Below are 9552 nucleotides of genomic sequence, written 5' to 3' on the forward strand. Positions count from 1 at the left end.
CTCCCCGCTGACATTTAAGATGGCTTGGGGCAGCAGCTCCAGTAACTCCGCTGACATTTAACCAGCATGGCTACCACAGCATTCTGCGCGAATAGCGCCATCCCATCTGGTTTGCGCTTAGTGGACTGTCTTTTGTTTTTCAACAGGACAATGACCCAACACTCAACCTAGACATCCAAATTACACTGTACCTTAGTCCAGCCATGGCAAGGTAAGAATCACTCAATAGAACGTGGCTAATTGTTGCCGTAGAATAGCTTACACGTGATGTGTTTTTACTCTCTTTTTCAGCTATAAGGTGTAAAAGAGGAGGCCGTCTCTGAAAAGGTTTATTTCCACGTAGAAATTTTCGACTTGATTTTCCCTTACGAAAATGTATTAACCCCTACAAAAATGTCCATTAATTAAAAATCCACATAATAATTCAAATTTCCTGTTGCTGCAGGATTATTTTCCTGCTGTAGCAAACTGGCTCAAATTAAGATCCTACATATGTAGGACTATAGGCTACATGACTCAGCTCAGCACACTGTGCTGTGCTAGCCCCAAATCCTTTCCGTTACAAATTAATCAAAGACAGTGCCGGACTACCTGGTGCTGTAATTACAAACGCAAGATTGCCACTGAGGCGTGCCATCAATCGCATCTCTTCGCTGACCGTCTTCCTGCTCTCCCACCCCAGCCCTAGCACTCTGCCAGGAGGACAGACACCCTGCACCCACACAGAATCCCTCAGAGCGCAGCCCTCGGCTGGGATTGGAGAGGCCATGCTGGACCTGGGGAAGGACAGGGAGAGAGACAGGGGCCTCCAGACCCCGGTGGAGACTTACTGTCTGCAGTGTAAGCCTCAACACCACCAGCCGTCCCTGCTGGATCACGGTGCCCACAAGTCTCCCATCACTCTGCTTCCAGAGCTCCAGCTCTATACAGACACCCCAGCCCATCGTGCTTGCCCTCCCCATCCTATGCCCACTTCTCCACCAKTGAGACCCAGCTCTACACACCCTCGCACCCTCACGAGGACTTGAGCAGCCACCCGTACTTCAGCAGCTGTGAGTGGAGATGGGGGTCAGGGTACCCATTTGGAATGAGGGCCACCTGTCACCCGTACCACACTGATAGCTTCTCAGACTCCTATCCTGCCGTGCCCTTCAAGTGGCAGCCGGGTTACCTGCAAGGATCAGCTGGCTACCAACAGTTCCTTACAATGTACTGACTCTGAGTGAACCCAAGACATGAGCTCTACTGGAGGGCACCAACGTTAATGTCTACAATGATGTCAAACAGAGTGAAGCTGATGTGTGTATATGTCTATATACAGTATGTACTGTATGTATGGGATTGCAATGATGGCTTTGGCTATTTGGCTTTGCAAGTGGATTTCTTAAGTAATGTCTTACACTTGTTTAAACAGATTGACAAAAGTATTGTTGAAATGAAATGTTACAGCAGAGGTTTGTAGAATACAGTATACGTTTTACATCCAATAGTCTCCAAAAGTGAAAGGAATGTGTTTAACATTTCAACATGTGTTTGTAATTCAGAATATAATGTAATAAAAATAGCTTGTCACGTTTGTCYTCTGTAGAAAGAGAGGAGGACCAATGCGCAGCGTGATATGAATTCATCGTTACTTTTATTAACGAATAACACTGAATAAACTTACAAAACAATAAAACGAACGTGAAGCTATATATATTAAGTGCAGACATAAGCAACTAATACATAGACAATCACCCACGAAATACTCAAGGGATATGACTGCCTAAATATGGTTCCCAATCAGAGACAACGATAAACAGCTGCCTCTAATTGAGAACCAATCTAGGCAACCAGAGACATATAACTACCTAGACTAGTCAAAAACCCATAGACATACAAAAACCCATAGAGAAGACAAAACTAAACAAACCACCCCTTGTCACACCCTGACCTAACCAAAATAATAAAGAAAACAAAGAATACTAAGGTCAGGGCGTGACAGTACCCCCCCCCCCCAAAGATGCGGACTCCCGGCCGCACACCTAAGCCTATATGGGAGGGTCTGGGTGGGTATAACTCCGCAGTGGCGGATCTGGAGAGGGACCCCGCTCCACTTCTGACTCGGCCCACTTACATAATGTCTCTGGAGCGGGAAACCTCACCACCGACCTTGGACTGGAGACCCCAATAAAGGGCCCCACTGGACTGAAGAGCGCCTCGGGACTGAGGGGCAGCTCCGGACTGAGGGGCAGCTCCGGACTGAAGGGCAGCTCTGGACTGAGAGGAAGCTCCGGACTGAAGGGCAGCTCCGGACTGAAGGGCAGCTCCGGACGGAAGGGCAGCTCCGGACTGAAGGGCAGCTCCGGACTGAAGGGCGGCTCCAGCAGCTCCTGACTGAAGGGCGGCTCCACAGCTCCTGACTGACGGGCGGCTCCTGGCAGCTCCTGACTGACGCGGCTCGCAGCCTCCTGACTGACGGGCGGCTCTGGCGGCTCCTGACAGCAGGGCGGCTCAAGCGGCGCTGGACAGACGGACGGCTCAGGCGGCGCTGGTCAGACGGACGGCTCAGGACGGCCTGGGACAGACGGTGACGGCTTCAGGCGGAGGCTGGACAGCGAAGGCAGCTCCGGACTGAAGGGCAGCTCCGGACTGAAGGGCGGCTCGGCAAGCTCCTGACTGAAGGGCGGCTCCGGCAGCTCCTGACTGAAGGGGCGGCTCCGCGCTCCTGACTGAAGGGGCGGCTTCCGGCAGCTCATGACTGAAGGGCGGCTCCGGCAGCTCCTGACTGAAGGCGGCTCCGCAGCTCCTGACTGAAGGGCGGCTCCGCACCTCCTGACTGACGGGCGGCTCCGGCAGCGCCTGACTGACGGGCGCTCCGGCAGCTCCTGACTGACGGGCGGCTCTGGCGGCCCTGACAGGCGGGCGCTCAAGCGGCGCTGGACAGACGGACGCGGCTCAGGCGGCGCTGGTCACAGACGGACGTCTCAGGCGGCGCTGGACAGACGGACGGCTCAGCGCGGAGCTGAACAGGAGAAGGAGCTCCGGACTGAAAGGGCAGCCCGACTGAAGGGCGGTCCGCAGCTCTGAGACTGAAGGGCGGCTCCAAGGCACGCTCCTGACTGAAGGGCGGCTCCGGCAGCTCCTGACTGACGGGCGGCCTCCCGGCGCTCCTGACTGCCCGTCTGTCCAGCGGCGCTGGACAGACCGGGCGTCGGCGCCGGAGCCTCCACGTCCGGCAACCCGTGCCTCTCACGTACCAGACCTCGGTGGCAGCTCCACGCACCAGGCTGTCTCTCCGTTTCCTTCCTCAGGGTGCTCCGTCTGTCCAGCACTGTCAGAGTCTCCCTCCTGTCCAGCGGCCTGAGTCTCCCTCCTGTCAGCTCGCCGATGAGTCTCCTGCCTGTCAGCGCCGCCTGAGTCTCCCTCCTGTCAGCGCGCCTAGGCCGCCCGTCTGCCAGCGCGGCCTGCGCGCCATCTGTCCAGCGCCACCTGAGTCTCCCTCCTGTTCAGGCGCCGCCTGAGCTGTCCATCTGGTCCAAGCGCCGCCTGAGCCGCCCGATCTGACCACGCCGCCTGAGCCGTCCTGATCTGCCCGCGCCGCCTGAGCCGTCCGTCCTTGTCCAGCGCCGCCTGAGCCGCCGTCTGTCCAGCGCCGCTGGACAGACGGGCAGTCAGGAGGCCGCCGGAGCCGCCCGTCGTCAGGAAGCCTGCCGGAGCCGCCTTCAGTCAGGAGCTGCCGGAGCCGCCCTTACAGTCGAGGAGCTGCCCGGAGCCGCCCTTCAGTCCGGAGCTGCCCTTCAGTCCGGAGCTGCCTTCCTGTCCAGCTCCGCCTGAGCCGTCCGTCTGTTCCAGCGCCGCCTGAGCCCGTCCGTCTGACCAGCGCCGCTGAGCCGTCGTCTGTCCAGCGCCGCTTGAGCCGCCCGCTGTCAGGCGGGCGCCAGAGCCGCCCGTCAGCTCAGGAGCTGCCGGAGCCGCCCGTCAGTCAGGCGCTGCCGGAGCCGCCGTCAGTCAGAGGTGCCGAGCACCCTTCCAGTCAGAGAGCTGCCGGAGGCCGCCCTTCAGTCAGGAGCTGCCGGAGCCGCCTCAGTCATGAGCGCTGCCGGACCGCCCTTCAGTCAGGAGCTGCCGAGCCGCCCTGATTGTCAGGAGCTGCCGGAGCCGCCCTTCGTCAGGCTGCCGGAGCCGCCCTTCGTCCGGAGCTGCCCTTCAGTCCGGAGCTGCTTTCCTGTCCAGCTCGGCCTGAAGCCGTCCGTCTGTCCAGCGCCGCCTGAGCCGTCCGCTGACCAGCGCCGCCTGAGCGTCCGTCTGCCAGCGCGCTTGAGCCGCCCGCCTGTCAGGAGCCGCCAGAGCCGCCCGTCAGTCAGGACTGCCGGAGCCGCCTCAGTCAGGAGCTGCCGGAGCCGCCGTCAGTCAGGAGCTGCTGAGCCGCCCTTCAGTCAGGAGCTGCCGGAGCCGCCCTTCGTCCGAGCAGCCTTCAGTCCGGAGCTGCCCTCGTCGGGGCTGCCCTTCAGTCCGGAGCTGCCTTCAGTCCGGAGCTTCCTCTCAGTCCAGAGCTGCCCTTCAGTCCGGAGCTGCCCTCAGTCCGGAGCTGCCCCTCAGTCCGAGGCGCTCTTCAGTCCAGTGGGGCCCTTTATTGGGGTCTCCAAGTCCAAGGTCGGTGGTGAGGTTTCCGCTCCAGAGACATTATGTAAGTGGGCCGAGTCAGAAGTGGAGCGGGGTCCCTCTCCAGATCCGCCACTGCGGAGTTATACCCACCCAGACCTCCCATATAGGCTTAGGTGTGGCGGCGGGAGTCCGCATCTTTGGGGGGGGGGGGGGGGGTACTGGTATTCGCGCCCTGACCTTAGTATTCTTTGTTTTCTTTATTATTTTGGTTAGGTCAGGGTGTGACAAGGGGTGGTTTGTTTAGTTTTGTCTTCTCTATGGGTTTTTGTATGTCTATGGGTTTTTGACTAGCTCTAGGTAGTTTATGGTCTCTGGTTGCCTAGATTGGTTCTCAATTAGAGGCAGCTGTTTATCGTTGTCTTCTGATTGGGAACCATATTTAGGCAGTCCTATCCCTTGAGTATTTCGTGGGTGATTGTCTATGTATTAGTTGCTTATGTCTGCACTTAATATTATAGCTTCACGTTCGTTTTATTGTTTTGTAAGTTTATTCAGTGTTATTCGTTAATAAAAGTAACGATGAATTCATATCACGCTGCGCATTTGGTCCTCCTCTCTTTCTACAGAGACAAACGTGACAAGCTATTTTTATTACATTATATTCTGAATTACAAACACATGTTGAAATGTTAAACACATTCCTTTCACTTTTTGGAGACTATTGGATGTAAAACGTATACTGTATTCTACAAACCTCTGCTGTAACATTTCATTTCAAACAATACTTTTGTCAATCTGTTTAAACAAAGTGTAAGACATTACTTAAGAAATCCACTTGCAAAGCCAAATAGCCAAAGCCATCATTGCAATCCCATACATACAGTACATACTGTATAAGACATATACACACAATCAGCTTCACTCTGTTTGACATCATTGTAGACATTAACGTTGGTGCCCTCCAGTAGAGCTCATGTCTTGGGTTCCTCAGAGTCAGTACATTTGTAAGGAACTGTGGTAGCCAGCTGATCCTTGCAGGTAACCCGGTCCATTGAAGGGCACGGCAGGATAGGAGTCTTGAGAAGCTATCAGTGTGGTACGGGTGCCAGGTGGCCCTCATTCAAAATGGGTACCCTGACCCCATCTCCACTCACAGCTGCTGAAGTACGGGTGGCTGCTCAAGTCCTCGTGGGGTGGCGAGGGTGTGTAGAGCTGGGTCTCAGTGGTGGAGAAGTGGGCATAGGATGGGGGGGCAAAGCACGATGGGCTGGGGTGTCTGTATAAGAGCTGGAGCTCTGGAAGCAGAGTGATGGGAGACTTGTGGGCACCGTGATCCAGCAGGGACGGCTGGTGGTGTTGAGGCTTACACTGCAGACAGTAAGTCTCCACCGGGGGTCTGGAGGCCCTGTCTCTCTCCCTGTCCTTCCCAGGTCCAGCATGGCCTCTCCAATCCCAGCCGAGGGCTGCGCTCTGAGGGATTCTGTGTGGGTGCAGGGTGTCTGTCCTCCTGGCAGAGTGCTAGGGCTGGGGTGGGAGAGCAGGAAGACGGTCAGCGAAGAGATGCGATTGATGGCACGCCTCAGGTGGCAATCTTGCGTTTGTATTACAGCACCAGGTAGTCCGGCATGTCTTTGATTAATTTGTAACGGAAAGGATTTGGGGCTAGCACAGCACAGTGTGCTGAGTCATGTAGCCTATAGTCCTACATATGTAGGATCTTAATTTGAGCCAGTTTGCTACAGCAGGAAATAATCCTGCAGCAACAGGAAATTTGAATTATTATGTGGATTTTAATTAATGGACATTTTTGTAGGGTTAATACAATTTTCGTAGGGAAAATCAAGTCGAAAATTTCTACGTGGAAATAAACCTTTTCAGAGACGGCCTCCTCTTTACACCTTATAGCTGAGAAAAGAGAGTAAAAAACACATCACGTGTAAGCTATGTCTACGGCAACAATTAGCCACGTTCTATTGAGTGATTCTTACCTTGCCATGGCTGGACTAAGGTACAGTGTAATTTGGATGTCTAGGTTGAGTGTTGGGTCATTGTCCCGTGAAAAACAAAAGACAGTCCACTAAGCGCAAACAGATGGGATGGCGTATCGCTGCAGAATGCTGTGGTAGCCATGTGGTTAAATGTCAGCGGAGTTACTGGAGCTGCTGCCCAAGCCATCTTAAATGTCAGCGGGTCACTGGAGCTGCTGCCCCAAGCATCTTAATGTACAGAGTTACTGGAGCTGCTGCCCAAGCCATTTATATGTCAACAGAGTTACTGGAGCTGCTGCCCAAGCCATCTTAAATGTCAGCGAGGGTTACTGGAGCTGCTGCCCAAGCCATCTTAAATGTCAGCAGAGTTCTGGACTGCTGCCCCAAGCCATCTTAAATGTCACGAGTTACTGGAGCTGCTGCCACAGCCATCTAAATGTCAACAGAGTTACGGACTGCTGCCCAAGCCATCTTAAGTCACAGATTATCTGGAGCTGCGCTCAGCCATCTTAAATGTCAACAGAGTTACTGGAGCTGCTGCCCAAGCCATCTTAAATGTCACGGGGTTACTGGAGCTGCTGCCCCAAGCCATCTAAATGTCAGCAGAGTTACTGGAGCTGCTGCCCCAAGCCATCTTAATGTCAACAGAGTTACTGGAGCTGCTGCCACAAGCCATCTTAAATGTCAACAGAGTTACTGGATCTGCTGCCCAAGCCATCTAATGTAAAGAGTTACTGGAGCTGCTGCCCAAGCCATTAAGTCAACAGAGTACTGGAGCTGCTGCCCCAAGCTCTTATGTAAGCAAACTAACATACAGAGCCAGTGGATTATGGTCTGCACAATATCTCCGTTCCCTCCTCCCTTGGGGGTGGTAATTTGCTCAGTGATAAACCGGAAGCGTCTGATCCCGTCCGTAGCGTGTCACACCTTGCGTTTGTAATTACAGCACCAGGTAGTCCGGCACTGTCTTTGATTAATTGTAACGGAAAGGATTTGGGTAAGGATTTTTGGTTTTTTTTATTAATATTTTTATGTTTTAGAATTTGATAAAAAATTATTGTCAGTAGGATCATAATTTCTTTATTATTGGGCTACACGCACGTGTGCTGAGTCATGTAGCCATAGTCCTACATATGTAGGATCTTAATTTGAGCAGTTTGCTACAGCAGGAAAATAATCCCTGCAGCAACAGGAAATTTGAATTATTATGTGGATTTTAATTAATGGACATTTTTGTAGGGGTTTATACATTTTCGTAAGGGAAATCAAGTCGAAAATTTCTACGTGGAAATAAACCTTTTCAGAAGCCTTTTTAAATACACTACGTGTTTTTAAAATTCCTGCTTTGCAGGGTGATCAATTTAACGATCCTTACATCCATTTAGTGCACAAACGGCTTCTCAAGAGGCCTGGGTTACAGCTTAGAGCTTGACAGATTTATGTACGAACACAAAAAAGCTTTGACTGTAGTTTGAAACATCCCTTGGCCCAGTGTTTCTGACAGATGACAAGACACCAGCAATTATCTCTCGCCATGAATAAACATATATTTCTTACCGATACATATTTACACAGAGTAATTTGAGATAATACAGTAAGGAGGAAGACTTGTGGTCCAGTATGTTGACTGAATGGTGGAAGGAATTTTCACACACTACTTTGAGAAAGATTTTTGTAATCTATTTTCTATTTGCTAATCTATTTGTAATCTATTTTGTAATCTAGCAATGGAAGAAAAACAGTTTCCAATGAAAACGTGTATTATTATGGTATTGTTTTAATTCTGTGGTTAAACCAATGAAACATAATATGTGCTCTTCAACAACAACAGAAAAATGGAGGTAGACAGCATAATGGACATAATGTATCTGGGAAGTGCGATGTTATTTTACTCTTTTTTTAAATTCAAATGGCGCTTCACAAGATCTCGGTTAAATAGAGGGAGTCTTGTCGGGCCTGGTGTGTGATAGACATAATAAGTCAGTATAGCAAGCCAGGTATTGCTTTCCCCAGGTATCCCCCCCCCCTCCCGAATAACAGTCTCTGTGCTTCATAACTTTTTTACAATTATTCTATGTTCAATTCGTATACATTTAAATGATTGATGGTCCCAAAGGACCTCAGTTTAGAACCTAGCTACTGTAAAATTGCAGTATCTCAGTACGTATCAGCATCATCACCTGTCCATCTTCAAGTCCAGCTAAGTGTCCAATGGGAGATTTGTGAGAACATTTGTAACGCTCGCAATGATGCGTTTGGATTCTGGCCATGATAGTGCCAGGTAATACAAACTGTTTGTCGCCTCTCTATGCAGTATTAGATTGAACAATCAGTCTGTGCACATACATAGCAAGTCGTTACATCATTTGAGTGAGTTGTAGTTGTATGTATTTCTGTTGGATTATTTCCAATGGTGAGAACTGCAAGGCCAACATTTACCGTCTGCCAAGAAAAGAAAACACTTGCAAACAAAGATTAATATAAAGATCAGAAAGATATTAGCATAAACTTAGTCTTTCTCATTCCAAATATTGACAGGATCTTCTAATTACATGCAATAACTAAAGTAATAACCTGGCTGGCCAAGCCTTCACATTAACAAATGATTTACCTTTACGTGTACGTGTTTCAGAGACGGCCTCCTATGCTGGGCTTTCAATGAAATATGAGCTGTTATATAACACAAATCTTCCACATCATGAGAGTACTGTCTGATCAATTACACAGGAGAGTTAAATCGACTAGCGTCCCACTGGTGTCATGTTCTCAAGCTGAAGTGCCACGCTCAGGTAAACTGGCCTAGCAGTAGCTATGTTCCAAGCATTGCACTCCTCGGTCTAAGCACTTATTCATGCAAGCGGCTCTATCAATTCCAAACCCTGCAGCTTTTCACTCAAGGACCAATATTAGAACCCTTGATAAGTGATACGTAATGCTTTCACTGACACCGTGGCAAAAAGCTTCTTTGTCAGGACTA

General features: G+C 50.9%; 1 pseudogene; it reads left to right on the forward strand.

The window, feature by feature from the left end:
- Positions 1-203: 203 nt before the first annotated feature.
- LOC139022742 (class A basic helix-loop-helix protein 9-like) lies at positions 204-1216 on the forward strand (annotated as a pseudogene).
- The last annotated feature ends 8336 nt before the right edge of the window (positions 1217-9552 follow it).

This window comes from Salvelinus sp. IW2-2015, linkage group LG22 (genome assembly GCF_002910315.2).
Source record: "Salvelinus sp. IW2-2015 linkage group LG22, ASM291031v2, whole genome shotgun sequence".
NCBI classification, from domain to species: domain Eukaryota; kingdom Metazoa; phylum Chordata; class Actinopteri; order Salmoniformes; family Salmonidae; genus Salvelinus; species Salvelinus sp. IW2-2015.